This window comes from Lynx rufus, unplaced genomic scaffold (genome assembly GCF_022079265.1).
Source record: "Lynx rufus isolate CCGP_SWC_20201006 ecotype Redwood Valley unplaced genomic scaffold, mLynRuf1.p SCAF_3, whole genome shotgun sequence".
In the NCBI taxonomy this organism is placed as follows: Eukaryota; Metazoa; Chordata; class Mammalia; order Carnivora; family Felidae; genus Lynx; species Lynx rufus.
This window is the reverse complement of record NW_025814845.1, coordinates 53,756,715-53,770,542: the sequence shown is the minus strand read 5'-3', so window position 1 is coordinate 53,770,542 and position 13,828 is coordinate 53,756,715.

The window sequence follows — 13,828 nt, the reverse complement described above, 5'->3', positions numbered from 1 at the left end:
ATATGTCCCAATGGGAGTGTTTGTGATGATCCTTTCTCCAGTAGCAACTTCAAGCGAAGAGCTTTTATCATTAGACCTAGATACTTCTGGAAGGGTTAATACAGAACCAACTGTAATGATTCCTTTTAAATCGTGGTGTGCTTGAGGTTTAGTAGAAGTAGCATCATATTTAACAGTGAAAGAATTATCTTTCAATGTACTTGCATCTTTTGGAAAAAAATTGTCTGCTTTAGAAATATGTACTTCCTCTTCCACATTGTTGTTACTCATTGACAGAGTATTAAACCTAGTTACTGAGGGAAAGATTTTCCTCATAGCTGAATTGAGAATGATTGCATTTGCAATGTGACTTAAATCAAATTTAGTGGCTGGATCTTCTTGATCAGAAAAAATATCTATTTTTCTTCCTTGAGAGACCATATGTTGAGAGACTTTTGTAGGAGAAAAGACATTCATGATTGTTCTCTGAGGCTCAGAATATATTTTATCTGTCTCAGTTTTAGAGACATCAGTAGTTTCTGTATTTACTGAGGGCAGTGAATCAAACTCATTGTTTGTGGGATTGTCTGAAAAAGTAGTAGAACTAATGGGAAGTTTTGTTGAGGTTAAGGAGTTGGGCTTGGGATCAGTTTTATTTTTAGTGGAACTATCACCATCATTAACAGAATTAGGGTATTCAATCATTGTCTTAAACATGTTTGACAATGCAATTGAAGAATTAACCAAGGAGTTATTTGTCACTGGGTCAGAGATTTCAAGATTTTCAGTTGAGGCATTAGGATTGAACATGGACTTTTCTTGGATTTGTAGAGCTAGGAATCCCCTGGACCCAATATTGTCTCCTGGCGGCATAGAGTTACCTCTTTCATAACTACTCTCAGTGGAGGGAGTAGTGGTGTCATCCACAATGTTTACTGTATTCCTAGATAAAGAAGAGATTGAAGCCTTTTTGTTTAAAGTTTTAGTATCTTCATTGATGAAAGAAAGTTTGCCCTTAGGGATGACATTAAACTCAGTCAAAGGAATAATGCTATCCCATGAGTATTGCATCTCTGCCATATTAGTTTTACCTTTAACATTGTCTGCTTGGGATGATAAGATGTTTTCTGCTTTACCTTGGGCATCAGTGTTATACATAGCAGACGAAATGACTTTCCTGAAGAACTGATTCTTATTTTTTAATGGAGAGGTGATAACAATGGGATCTGTATGTTCATCTGGGAACATCCTTCCCTCTACCATGATTACTGTTTTTTCTGGGTCTGGAATAAGGGTGTATTCCATCATTTTGTCTTCAGGGAAAACAGTGATGGTGTCATCTCCTCTTAAAGTGTCCCTTTTAAGAGTTGCTATACCTAGAAATTTGTGAGTACTTTCACTTGTGTGAGTTAGGGGGTGAGTCACAGATTTGGGAGCCTGAGAATTTGAGTTGTCAGTGGAACTTTTTAGAAAAACAGCATCAATGTCAGAACTGGTATATTTTTCTCTAGATACCAAATTTTGTAACATTTCTTTAGTTTTAATCTCATTTGGGGCTCCTTGAAATAAATGTTTAGAGACATCAGCACTGGAGTAGAGTTGATGAAGCCCAACTATTTTGGGGTCATAAGTGAAAGTAGTTTTTTTCATAATAGGATTGTATTTTTCTTCCTGTGGTTCTAGGATATATTCATTTGTGACATACTTAAGAGCTCTGTTGTCAGGCACAGTGTTTATCACATCCTCAATATTTGGAATATTTTCACCATCTGAAGTAATGTCAGAAATATTTTCTGTAATAGGAACTATTTCATATTCAGTGATTATATCTTTCTGTAGGGAATTTCTGTGCACAAATCTTTTATGAAAAACAGTATTCAACATGTCTTTTGTTGAAGTATTAATATTAGGTGAAATGATGGCTTTGTGAGATGGAGTATTTCTTTCCTCAAATGGAATATTATTATACATGTTTGTTGTAGTATCACTTTTGATTTTGACAACTGGGTCAAGTTCAGAACTCACAGACATTATGAAATCAGGAGAAAGGATTGATTTCCGTAGTGGCACATAGGATCCAGTGGGAGCATTATGAAGCAAACCTGCTGTGCCTGCATCTTCATCAGGAGGAGTGGAGTTTTTATACTTAGGCTTTAAAGTCTTTTCCAGAAACATGGTGGAATCAGCTGAAAGGATTCTTTTTAAATTGGGTGGAGCTTGAGGTCTAGCAGGAATATTAAATTTACCAAAGAAAGGATTATCTTTCAATATCCTTGAATCTCCTAAAACAAAATTGCCTGCTTCATAACTATTGAGTTTCTCCTCCTTGTTATTAGTCTCGGAGAGAGCGTTGGGCTCAAGGGTTGGGGGAAGTGTTGTTTCCAAAGTTGGAATGAGAACTGTTGCATTTATAATGTGATTTAAATCCAATTTAGCACCTGTGTCTTCCTTAGCAGAGAGTTTAGGCATTTTTTTGATTTCAGAAGGGAAGGAGCTTATTTCTGTAGGCAAAGGAATTTGCATCATTGTACCCAGTGGTTGAGCATCTGTGTTAATTTTGGAAATGTTGGCAGTTTCTCTCTCCATAGTGGATGCTGAATAAGCCTCATCATCTGTGGAATTCCTGGTAAAAGTAACTGAATCAATAGAAGGAATATTTGTGTCCAATGAGTGGGACTGAAGTTCCGTTTGGATTTTAGTGTCCTGATTTTTTGAAATATCAGTTCCATGAATGAAGTCAAGGTATTCAGTCCCTGTCTCTGAGTCTACTGATACTGGCTGTGAGGGTTCAGACAATAAGTTATCACTCATTAGCACAAAATTGTTGGTTAAAACTTTAGGCATAAGAATGATACTTTCAGTTGTTAGTAGAAATGGAAATTCTCTAGACCTAACATTATTTTCATTAGGTTGTATAGAATTACCCCCTTCATAACTGTCCTTAAAGGAAAGATAAGTGGTATCAGCAACAGTGTGAGTTGTCCTCACAGGTGAAGAAGAAATTGAAGCCCCGTTTATTTTATTCCCAGAATTTTCATCAACAAAGGGAAGTTCATTGTTATCAAGGTTGACATTGAATGTAATTGAAGGAGCAGTGGCATTCTGTGAATGATAGCTCTCCGCCTTGAAATTTTTATCTTGATTATATTCTGATTTGGGTGACATTGCAGGTTCCCTTTGGTAATAAAGAGCACTGAATGTGACATATCTCCTGTAGAGTTGGTCTTTGTTTATTACCGGTATTTTGCTAATGGTGAGATCAGTCATTTCATCTGTGAACATCCTGCTTTGTCCTATAGTTTCCATTGATTCTGGATCTGGAGCACTGATATGCTGAATCCGTTTGCCTTCTGGAAGAGTGATGATGGTGTCATATCCACTTAGGGTGTCCTTTTCCAGAGCTAAGTCATCTGGTGGAAGCTTGAGGGAAATTTTTCTATTTCCATCTGTGGGTAAAGGAGTCATGGTTCTAGGTGACTTGCTTTTGAATTTGGCAGAATAATCTTTGAGAAAGGTGTCATCTTTGTCAGAGTCAGGGTTTCCTTTTCTGGAGATCAATATTTGGTATTTTTGTTTAGTTTTGGGTTCTACAGGATTTTCATTCAGGAGACTCTCAGTGACATGTGCAGTGGGGAAGAGAGCATGAGATCCATATCTATGGAGCCCTTGAACAGAGGTAGGTGTCTTTGTTGTGGAGCTCTCTCCTTTTTCTCCAACATAAAAGGTATTTTTCTCCAATATGTATTTAAAGGTATTGTCATCAAGCCTAGTGGTCTTTAGATTCCTATTATTTACATTGTTTTCCTCTGCCAGAAAAACCACATCTGACTCTGCTGAAAAGTCCTTTGTAAAAGGAATGACTTCATATTGAGTTACATTATCATTTTCTGTAGAATCTATGTGCCTTTTTTCATTTATAATGTTTCTTATATCATCAGTAGAAATAATATTGTGAGACAAAATGATTTCTTTGTCAGGTAGAACAATGATATCTCTAGCTATAATAGACTCATCAGTCACTTTTATGTTTCTCTCTCCTTTAACAAGCACTGGATTAGATGCAGAATTATTGATTTTAATAAAATCAGCAATAAAATCAGTAGAAGGAAGAGTTGGTTTCACGGATAGATGTGATTTATTATGAGAGTTTGTGATAGACCTCTTTAAGTTATCATTACCAAGAGAAAATGAACCCCTAGCCCTGGCCTTTGTCTGCTTTGTTGTGCTTATTGTGGAAGCAGGGTAAAACATTTCTTTTAAAGTTCCAGGTGCTTTCTGTTCAGCAGAAGCAACAAGAGGCTTAAGAATGAAAGGATTAGTGTTCGCCGAATTTACATGTTTTAAGATTATTGGAATTTTGGCTTCAGAAATATAGGATTCATCCCCTACAATAGCCTTATCTTTCCTGAGGAATGTATTAGCCCCAGTTCCTGAGGTAGTGATTTCTTTTGCAAACGGATTGATAACTGCTTTATTTATATGGTGATTTATAGCATAGTCAGGACTTTCATTTATCTGCTCTTTTTTGTGGATTACAGGTTGAAGAACTGTATTAGGCACAGACGCTATGACGCCAGTTTTATCATAAATGCTCTCATTTTCAGTGATGGGTATGCCCATGGCTACATTTATAGGGTTATCTGAAAAAGTAGTAGGATCTTCCAGAAGAACAGAGGAGACCATGGAGAAGGGCTGAGGGTTACTTTGCACCTTGGTGATTTCCCAGTTTTGGTCAGTGATAATAAAGTGTTCACCCAATGGCTTTAAGGACACTGATTTATTAGGTAAAAAGTCATCATTTTGACTAAGAGCATCCGCAATTCTAGGTATGGACACAACATCATCTATCTCAGGTATGGTAGAGTCACTATTTTCATTGCTCTCTTTAGAGTCAAAGGCAGGAGCATTAGGTGAAATCGTGGTAACATTTATTGACATTTCGGTGTCCCTAACAGGATTAGGAGAAACTATTGAGGCTTTTTTGATTATACCCTTAGTAACTTCACCAACATAGGAGCTATTCTTTGCTTGGGAGGCAATATCCTGAGCCAAGGGGTAAATGTGATCCTGTGAAGGCATCACTTCAGCTAAGTCCAATTTGTTTTCATTGACATTTGAATTTTCTGATTTGATGGTGTCTGCCAACTCTGGGGCAGCTGTGTTACCAACTTTGGATGAAATGCCATTGCTGTAGGAATGACCTTGACTTTTTATGGGGTAAGTGATCATAGCATGATCTGTGGGCACAGTGCCAAATACAGTTCTCTCTCTCATAGTAACAATTGTTTCTGTGTATGGTACAAAGAAATACTCATTTTTTTTATTTTCTAAGTCAGAAACTTCAGGGAGAATGATGATGGTATCATCTTCACTTAGAGTTTTTTCTGCAGATGATCTTTCTTGAAACTCAGAGGGAAAAGTCTCAGTAGCATCAATTAGGGAGGGTGCCATGGTTTTCAGATGTTGAGTGTTGAAGTTTTTGAAAGAAGTGGCAACAATACCAGAGTCAGAATTTTCTTCTTTGAGAATAATAGTTTGATATTTTTCTTCAGTTTCAAACTCAGGGTGAGTTATTCTATACAGAAGACTCTTTGAGGCCCCACCTTCTGGGGAGGTTGTATGAGATACAAATCCATTTGGTCCGTGTATAAATGGAATAGGTTTTTTAATAGAACTATTCTCTTCCTTCTCTAGTTTAAAGGGATGCTCATTTGAAATATATTCATAATCACTTTTATCAGGTTCAATGATGATCAAGTCCATAGCATCTAGATTATTTTCCTTTGCCAGAGTAGTCTCAGACCTAAGAATAAAGGAATCATCTCTTAATGTATTTGCATATCCCAGTGATAGAGGAGTACCTGTTCCAGATATATGGTAATAATTTTTCACGTTTGAGTCTTCAGAGGAGATAGGAATGAAGAGGGTCACAGGTATAATGCTTGTGTGAGAATTTGTTGTGCTACCTGTGGCAGTTTGGTCTTTTTCTGTTCCTGGATCAGTTTGCTCATCAGTATAGGATGCATAATTTTTGTTGGAGGTTTCTTTACCTAATAACACAGTGTCTTCCAGAGCAGGGTTTAGATAATCTTTCATTGGAGTTCTAAACTCTGGTGTTGTAAAGGTTGATCTTCTTTCAGGGGAAAAGAAGCCTTTGGGGATGTTTTCTTTCATCGTTGGATAAAGAATATCACCACCAAAGAATGTGCCATGTTCAGCACTACTGTTAGTGTTTCTTATAATTGCTTTTCCTTGAGACTGAGGAGTAAATTTTCTAAGTAGGGTATTTGAGACTTTAGTCATATAGGTTGATGCAGGATTCTCAAATTCAAGTTGGTCAGCTGTGGTTTTGGTTGTTCCTTTGAATCTGGTGGAATTATATACATCAGAGTTAAGAGAATAATGTTTAGATGTCAAGTTGTTGCCTTTAGGAACATTATCACCTGCAATAGGTGTAACATAATTATTATCCCTCACATTTTCTTCTTTAAGTATATCTTCTTCCTTTGCCATAATACCCATGTCTTTTTGGGGGTATGCTTCATAGTTCACTATTATATCTTCCTTAAAAGTGTCCTTAGGTTCATACTGTTCACTGTAAAGCATGGTGTCAACATCTTGAGAAGTGTCAGTGATAGCTATTGTCAAAGCTGCAGGGGTGGACTTATTATGAAAAGTCTTTGGTACTATGGTATCTGCTGAGGAGATCTTTTTTATAGGGTTTGTTGCTTGAGGATGATTGAAAGGGGCAACAGACTGCATAGAAGCAGAGGAACTAGCTACTAATAAAGTTCCATCATCTCTGTACACACTGGGACCTCTTCTGGACGTGGTAAAGTCATCTCCTGGTTTATTAGGTTGATTGTTAAGAGTATTAACTTCGTTCATGGTCAGAATGCCTTTCCTTATTGGCGAGGTGGCAGCTATTGAAGCCAAGTCTGTCACAGCTTCAGTATTTTTATCCTCTTTGGAAATATAATCAACTATAGTAGGACTGCCAAGAGAGATATTTGTTATTTCAGTCCCAAACATTTTGCCTTTATTGAGCAGTTTCTTAGCATTGCTTGATGTTATGGCAGCAAGGGTTTGATAGCCATCTCTATAATCACTAAGGTCTGCATTGTGCATTGTGAAGACTGACAGTTTATGTTTCTTAATGTTCTGAGAAACATTTGGGTTCTCTTTGGTGATACGGAGAGGATCATCAGTGATTATATTGTAGTATAAGTTAGAGAATGTAGGGTGTTCTCTTCTACTTTGAGGGATAGAATTGCTAGACGGAAGGAATTCAGTGCCATCTGCTGCTTCCACATTCTGTTTCATAGCTGCACTTTCCCCCACACCATTAGTTATTGTTTTGGTGACTATAGTATTAAAATGTATTTTGCCATTTCCAGGTTTAGTGACCTCATATAGAACATCAACATTTTCTTCCCCAGGAGTGGTAAGGTCTCCGTCACTTATTGTTACCTCAGCAGTAGGTATACTACTACTTAATGTGGAAAGGGACTTTGTGCTCTCCATAGCCACAAATCCATTCCTTTCAAAGCCACTGTTTTCTGATTCAGAGTACTTGAAATTATTTGAAGGTGGAAGGTCTTCTTTTATCTGAAAAATGCCATCTTCTTCCATTGAAGATTTTACTTCCACATAGGGAATTGATTCCTCTTCATTACCCCTTTCTTTGTCTAGCAAATGTCTAAATCTTTGTTTCGGTATAAGAAAACCAGCTATTTTTGTACGCAAGGAGTTAATGGCTATGGTGGGCCTTCCTTCTGGTATGCTGGCCTTCTTAATCATCAATTCAGAGCTGTCAGTCATATTTGTGGTCCTCTCACCTGCACTGGCAGTGGTACTGTTTTCATCAGTGGGAGAGGTGGAACTAGCTGTAAGGAAAGTAGACTCCAATGGAATATTCAAAGGATTTACTGGTGCTTTATCAGTTTTCCACTTTTGTATAATGGCATCATTAATGAGATGAGGACTTTTAGCCACAGGATCTGATATCCAAGCACCAGCCAAGGAATCATCTTTAATGAGCAGGGAGTTTTGAGCTTGATTATTTTGGGCTTTGGGCATTAGGGTAGGTGATTCAGCTATTGATGGAAGAATGTATCCTTTGTTCATAGGAAAGTTTGTTTCAGGGTTGGGACCTGTACCACCACTGGCATGATTATTATTAGTTGAGAAACTAATTGTTTCATCCACAGAGTCAGTAGATTTATCTGAAGAAGTGATACTGAGCTTTGAAGGTGAGGTCCTGTCAGCTACACTGTCTTCACTAAAATAGACAGGTCCGGTAGTTCCAGGGTGAGGGATGATAGGAGTGATATTGCTCTGAAAATTGGCTCTTTTAAACACACTAGTTCTTTCAATATCCATTTTGACTTTGGCATCATTTGCAGTAATTGAGTTGGGGATTCTTTGGTTACCTCTCTTGGTGATGAGGTTTGTGCTATCTATTGTAAAGGGCTTGATTTTATTTTTGGAAAGGGGATTGAACATTTCAGGGATGTCAGAAAGGAAGATGATTTTGTTTCTTGATGTTTGGGCATAATCTGCATCAGGGTTATGAGAGTAAACTTTTCTTCTAATTTCTGTTGTGGAAGAGTCTGGATGAATAAAGATTACTTCCTCTATAACTACATCATCTTGATCCATATTTACAATTTCTTGGACCATAGGAATGACTTCCTCAATTTCATCACTGCTCACAGCCTTAAAATTATTCCTATTAGTTTTAAAATGTACACTGGCAGGAATATTAGAATGGAGCTTAATTACTGAATCAGTGACTTTAGATCCAGTTGCTCCAGCAATATTGTTATTGTTAGGTGTTGTGATGTTTTCCACCTGTACAGTGTGTCTGCCTCTTATTATTGTATCTTTCTTCAAAGGCCAGGTTATTTTAAAGTTAATGTTGGTGTTCGTTGTTGGCTCCATGGAGTTAGGATTAGTGTAATGCTTTGTAGAAGTGATGCCATTTGTTTTGGAAATAATTGAATCCACTGGTTGCATAGTATTTTTAGCTGCCTCCAACATTGTCTTGGTATCATAGAAATTACCGATAGCATTATTGCTTTCCTTATACGTTCTATAATTAAGAAGAGAATTTGTAGTATTAATGGGATTGATATTGGAAGTCGCTTCATCAGTGTCAGTGGCAGTCATGCTAGGTTTGGTATCAGCCTTGTTGTAAGTAATCAGAATAGGAAGAGATTCAAAATCATTGCCATTTTTTGCAAGAGAAATGCTAGGTGTTTGAGCATTAGCTATAGATCTATGATGATTCTTCTTGTCTCTGGCATCAAGTACAATAGAATGGTCTTTCTGTGGAACATCTGGAGTACTGCTCACAGTTTTGCCATATTTTTCCAGATAAGTAGTGTCAATTATAATTACGTTTTCATCCTCCATGTCAGGAACATCAAACAGAGTTGTGTAATCTTCTAGAATGTCTATGGCAGCAATGGTGGCTGTATCACTTTCTTTCATAAGAACGGTAGCACCAGTAAAGGATACACTCTGTGGCCATGCTTCTTCCTCATGAGAAGTGGTGTAAGTTCCAAGGAGGTTGTTTGCATCTGCTGTGACAGTGGTCCTCTCACCTGCAGAGGCACTGAACTCATTCTTAGCATTTTGTATATGTGCAGTAGGATTAGGGACAAAGAATGGTTTAGATCTTCCAGTGGGTGGGAAGAAGCGTTCAAGACTCCGAGTTGTTTTGGAGTCTGTCTGAAAGTGGGGAATAGCAATGGAATCAGACTTATACTGGTGGGTGGTTATGGACACAGGGGCCGAGATGTTATTTTCCCCAGAAACAGCCATCCTGCTCTGTGTTATTGTGGAGTTGGGAGCAAATCTGGAATTTGTGATGCTGACAGCAGAAGTATCCTGCACAGCAGCAGATGAAGGTGAAGCATTGCTCCCTGGAGCCTCTGCCTGAGTAGAGTTGCCTCCTATACCCTCAACATTAACAAAGTTAGCTGAAGTCTGGTTAGTTGAAGGGTTACTTGGTATATCGTCCCCAAATGGGGGAAAGTTATATATCCTAGCTTGAAGAGTCTCTGAGTGGTTTCTCTTTGAAAGAGATCCAGAGTGCCTTGTTACTGTATCAGTAGACTCAGAGTAGCTATTTGGATCATCTGTAGGTGCAGAATTATTTTTTGTTCTGAGGATGGATGAGAGTTGACTTGCTCTGTGGCTCTCTGATGCAGACAAAGGTGGATTGGCAGACAAAGGTGGATTGGCAGACAAATGATTTGTGTGATTGTATGTTTCCTCATTCCCATAATACTAAAGGGAAAGAAGTATAACATTTTGGTGAGGTTCCTCTTGCTGATTATATTTTACTAAAAACCTGAAGTCAGTAGTCACAGTGCTAAATTGATCAAATAAAGCAACATTCTGAAGGTCTCTGCTTTCTTTTTTATCCCTTAGTTGTTAGTTTAATCAAATCAGAAATATACAATATCAATGTAAAAAGGAACAGCTAGCATATTAGGGTTAAGTAGCCTCTGCAAATATAACAAATATAAATCCAGGTGTCCCATAGCAAGCTTTCAGTATAGAATCTCTTAAAGTATGAAAAGTATAGAGAAGCCCTTTAAATTATATACTATCATGCATTATAGTTTCTGTTATCTTTACTTCATTATGCATGTTATTTATTTTAAGGGAAGGAAGTTTATAAATAGAAAATAGAACATTAAAAATACAATGATGTTTTGTTTAGCAAAATATTCTTTCTTGCATTAAACATAAGCTAATGATATCAATCCATGTTTTCCCTCCATCTAATTTTTAGTTTCATAAGGATACTGTTATTCAAAATACTGAAACTTACCGTGAAGCAAGCCACAGAATTCAAGATGGTCACAATTAAGACTAGAATCTTCATCTTGTCCTGCTATTCCCTGCAACTAAGTGCAAGATTGTCCTATGTTACATTAGCTCATTGACAACTTGAATGACAATTTAAAAAACATCAAAAATAATCTCTGTTATATTCTAATATTATTAGTTAATTAAATAAACATTAACTAAATGATGGCTTGCTAATAAGATAGACAATGCCCAGCTAATTCTATTGCATTATCAGAGATGACAATATGTGGGATAGAATACTGTTTGCTAAGGTCAATTTTAACCAATCAGTGAGAATAGGAAGAATTTTGGCTATTTTTTTTTATAACTTACAGAGAATCAAGGAGTAAATATTTAAATAGCAAGTACATTTTGGACAGAGTTAGTTATTCAGTGGGGACTTCATCATACAAATTCATCCTTATTCTCATGATGATATCTATTTGTTGCATTTTTTCAGGACTATTTAGACAAAAGTTAATTTATTGAATCTTTCTTCAACCAGAGTTTAAAATTTATCTAAGTAGGTCCCTTTACATAAGAGTTTAAAGAAAGTGTAGGTATTTGAGGAAGAATGGCTCCAAACCTTCTGATTTATTCAAGTATTACCTTGCAAAGGAGTTTTTCCTGTCAGCCGCCTTCTAGCTTTGACTCTTGATCAAATCAGCCTGGCTCAGCAGTGCACGAAGATCAACTCCATGATGAAAACGTCTAAATCTCAGACAGAAACACAAGCTCCTTTTTCTTCCTCCTTCTTTATTTCAATGGGGAAGAGAAAAAGCTTTTTATATAAGGGATTTGTTCTGAGCTAATCCCAGAACAAAAGAAAAGAGAGGAGGTGTCTGTTGGCTTTTGTGCATGTATCTCTCAGGCACAAAGTGAACCTATTAGCTTATCTACAAATTGAAAGGGCCAAGGCTCATATTTTAAATATTATGAAGTCTTTTAAAAATTAACTCTCTAGGGAAACAAACCACAAGAAGCTCTTAATGATAGAGAACAAACTGTGGGTTGATGGAGGTGGGTGGGACATGGGCTAGATGGGCGATGGGCACAACGAGGGCACTTATGATGAGCACTGGGTGTTGTATGTAAGTGATGAATCACTGAATTCTACTCCTGAAACCAATATTTCACTGTATGTTAACTAAAATTTAAATAAAAAAAGAAATTATAGAATAAAAAAATAGTAAAAAAAACGGCACTAGCATCTAGTGCCATTTCCTCCTTTTTCCTGTTTTTTTTTAAACATTGCTCCTTCTTCTGCTTCCACAGCAAAATTTTGCTTCACTATAATCGCATTTAACATGTATTGTCACTAGTTAGTTTACATTAGTGACAAAAACCCCATGAGGCTGTGGTTTTTGTAAGGACAGAATTGTGTTTGGTTGAGTGTTTGAAAAATATGTTTATAGGAGAAGAAGAAATTAAAAAAAAATAACATGCCCAGTATAATCTTGTTTTTTCTTTTCTACATGATTTATATAGATACAGTGCTGATCCCTCAGGCATCAAATTCCTGGCTGATATAGCTGTTAACTCCAGTTTCTGAAGCTAATTGTCCATTTACATGGAATCCACCAAAATCCATCATCCCTGCTGTGTCACTTGCTGAGGTGATTCATTGGTATATATTCTAAAACCTCCATAAAAATCTGAACTTAAGTTGTTACTGACTTTCAGTTTATGCTATGCAAGGCATACATAGAACTTTTATGAGGCACAGAGACTCAGTCTGAACTTAATTGGCTTGCTATTTCTTCTCATTTGAAGACATCTCAAAAATTTACTTACCGGCAAGTACATTTTTCATTTTTTTAATCCTACATTCTTCTTTCATATCACGTAACCCTAAAATTCTGTAATGGTTGTGATGTATGGATGTTACTAAGTAGAAAGACAAAGTTGAGCTTTTTGTACTTTTGTTTTTCCTTTAGGCTTCCTCTATTGTCCCTATTCTCTGGCTCATCTTAATACTTTTCTGTAGCTGACATTCTTTTATTATGCATTGGAACAAATACTGAATCCCCAAGTTATATCCCAGATTGTCACTGGATTGTTCTTTTAATCAGGCAGAGTATTGATGTACAAAGCCTCTATGTACACCATAATTACCTTCAGATCAAAAGCAATGTGTCATGAGTTGAACAATTATAATGTTATCACTTTAGTAGCTTGGAAATACCATTCCCATGACATTAAATATTGCTCTTTATGGCACTTGAAGTAATTGTTGGAAAGCTAGTGCAGTAATATGTACTTAAAGATGGGATGTTTATTCAATTAGAGATAATATTTGCAGGTCTTTTTATTTCAAGTAGGCTGCCAGACTCAGATTCAGAATCTCTGGCTGGCACTAATTCATCTTTATAAAATCTAAGGTAGCAAAGATTTCTGCATCATGGTTTTCAAAGTTGAACCTGGGACGATAAAATCAAGGCTTTGTTAAGAAACTTCATCCTTAAAATTCTTCTTTTCCTCCTCCCCCTCTTCCTCCTTCTTCTCTCTTCTTCTTCTTCTTCTTCTTCTTCTTCTTCTTCTTCTTCTTCTTCTTCCTTCTTCTTCTTCCTCTTCCTCCTCCTCCTCCTCTTCTCCTCCTTCTCCTCTTCTCCTCCTCCACCTCCTCCTTCTTCTTTCTTCTTCTCCTTCTCCTCCTCCTCCATCTCCTTCTCCTTCTCCCTCTCCTCCTCCTCCTCCTCCTCTTTCTTCTCTTTCTCCTTCTCCTTCTTCTTCTCTGTCCAAGAAGTTCTAATCCATTGCTACCCTTCATTGAGGTGAATAGTTCATTTATTTTTCCACATACTTTCTAGTTTATGATCTACTCACTATTTCTGGAAGTTGTCATCTATAATGCATAAGTAGATTAACACCAGTGCTTTTCCATACACTACAATAGTTATATTGAAGGAGGAACCACAGATTAGAAAACAGGTTATTGACATCCACATGCAGTTATCATTCTTACATGGCAAAAGTGAGACCT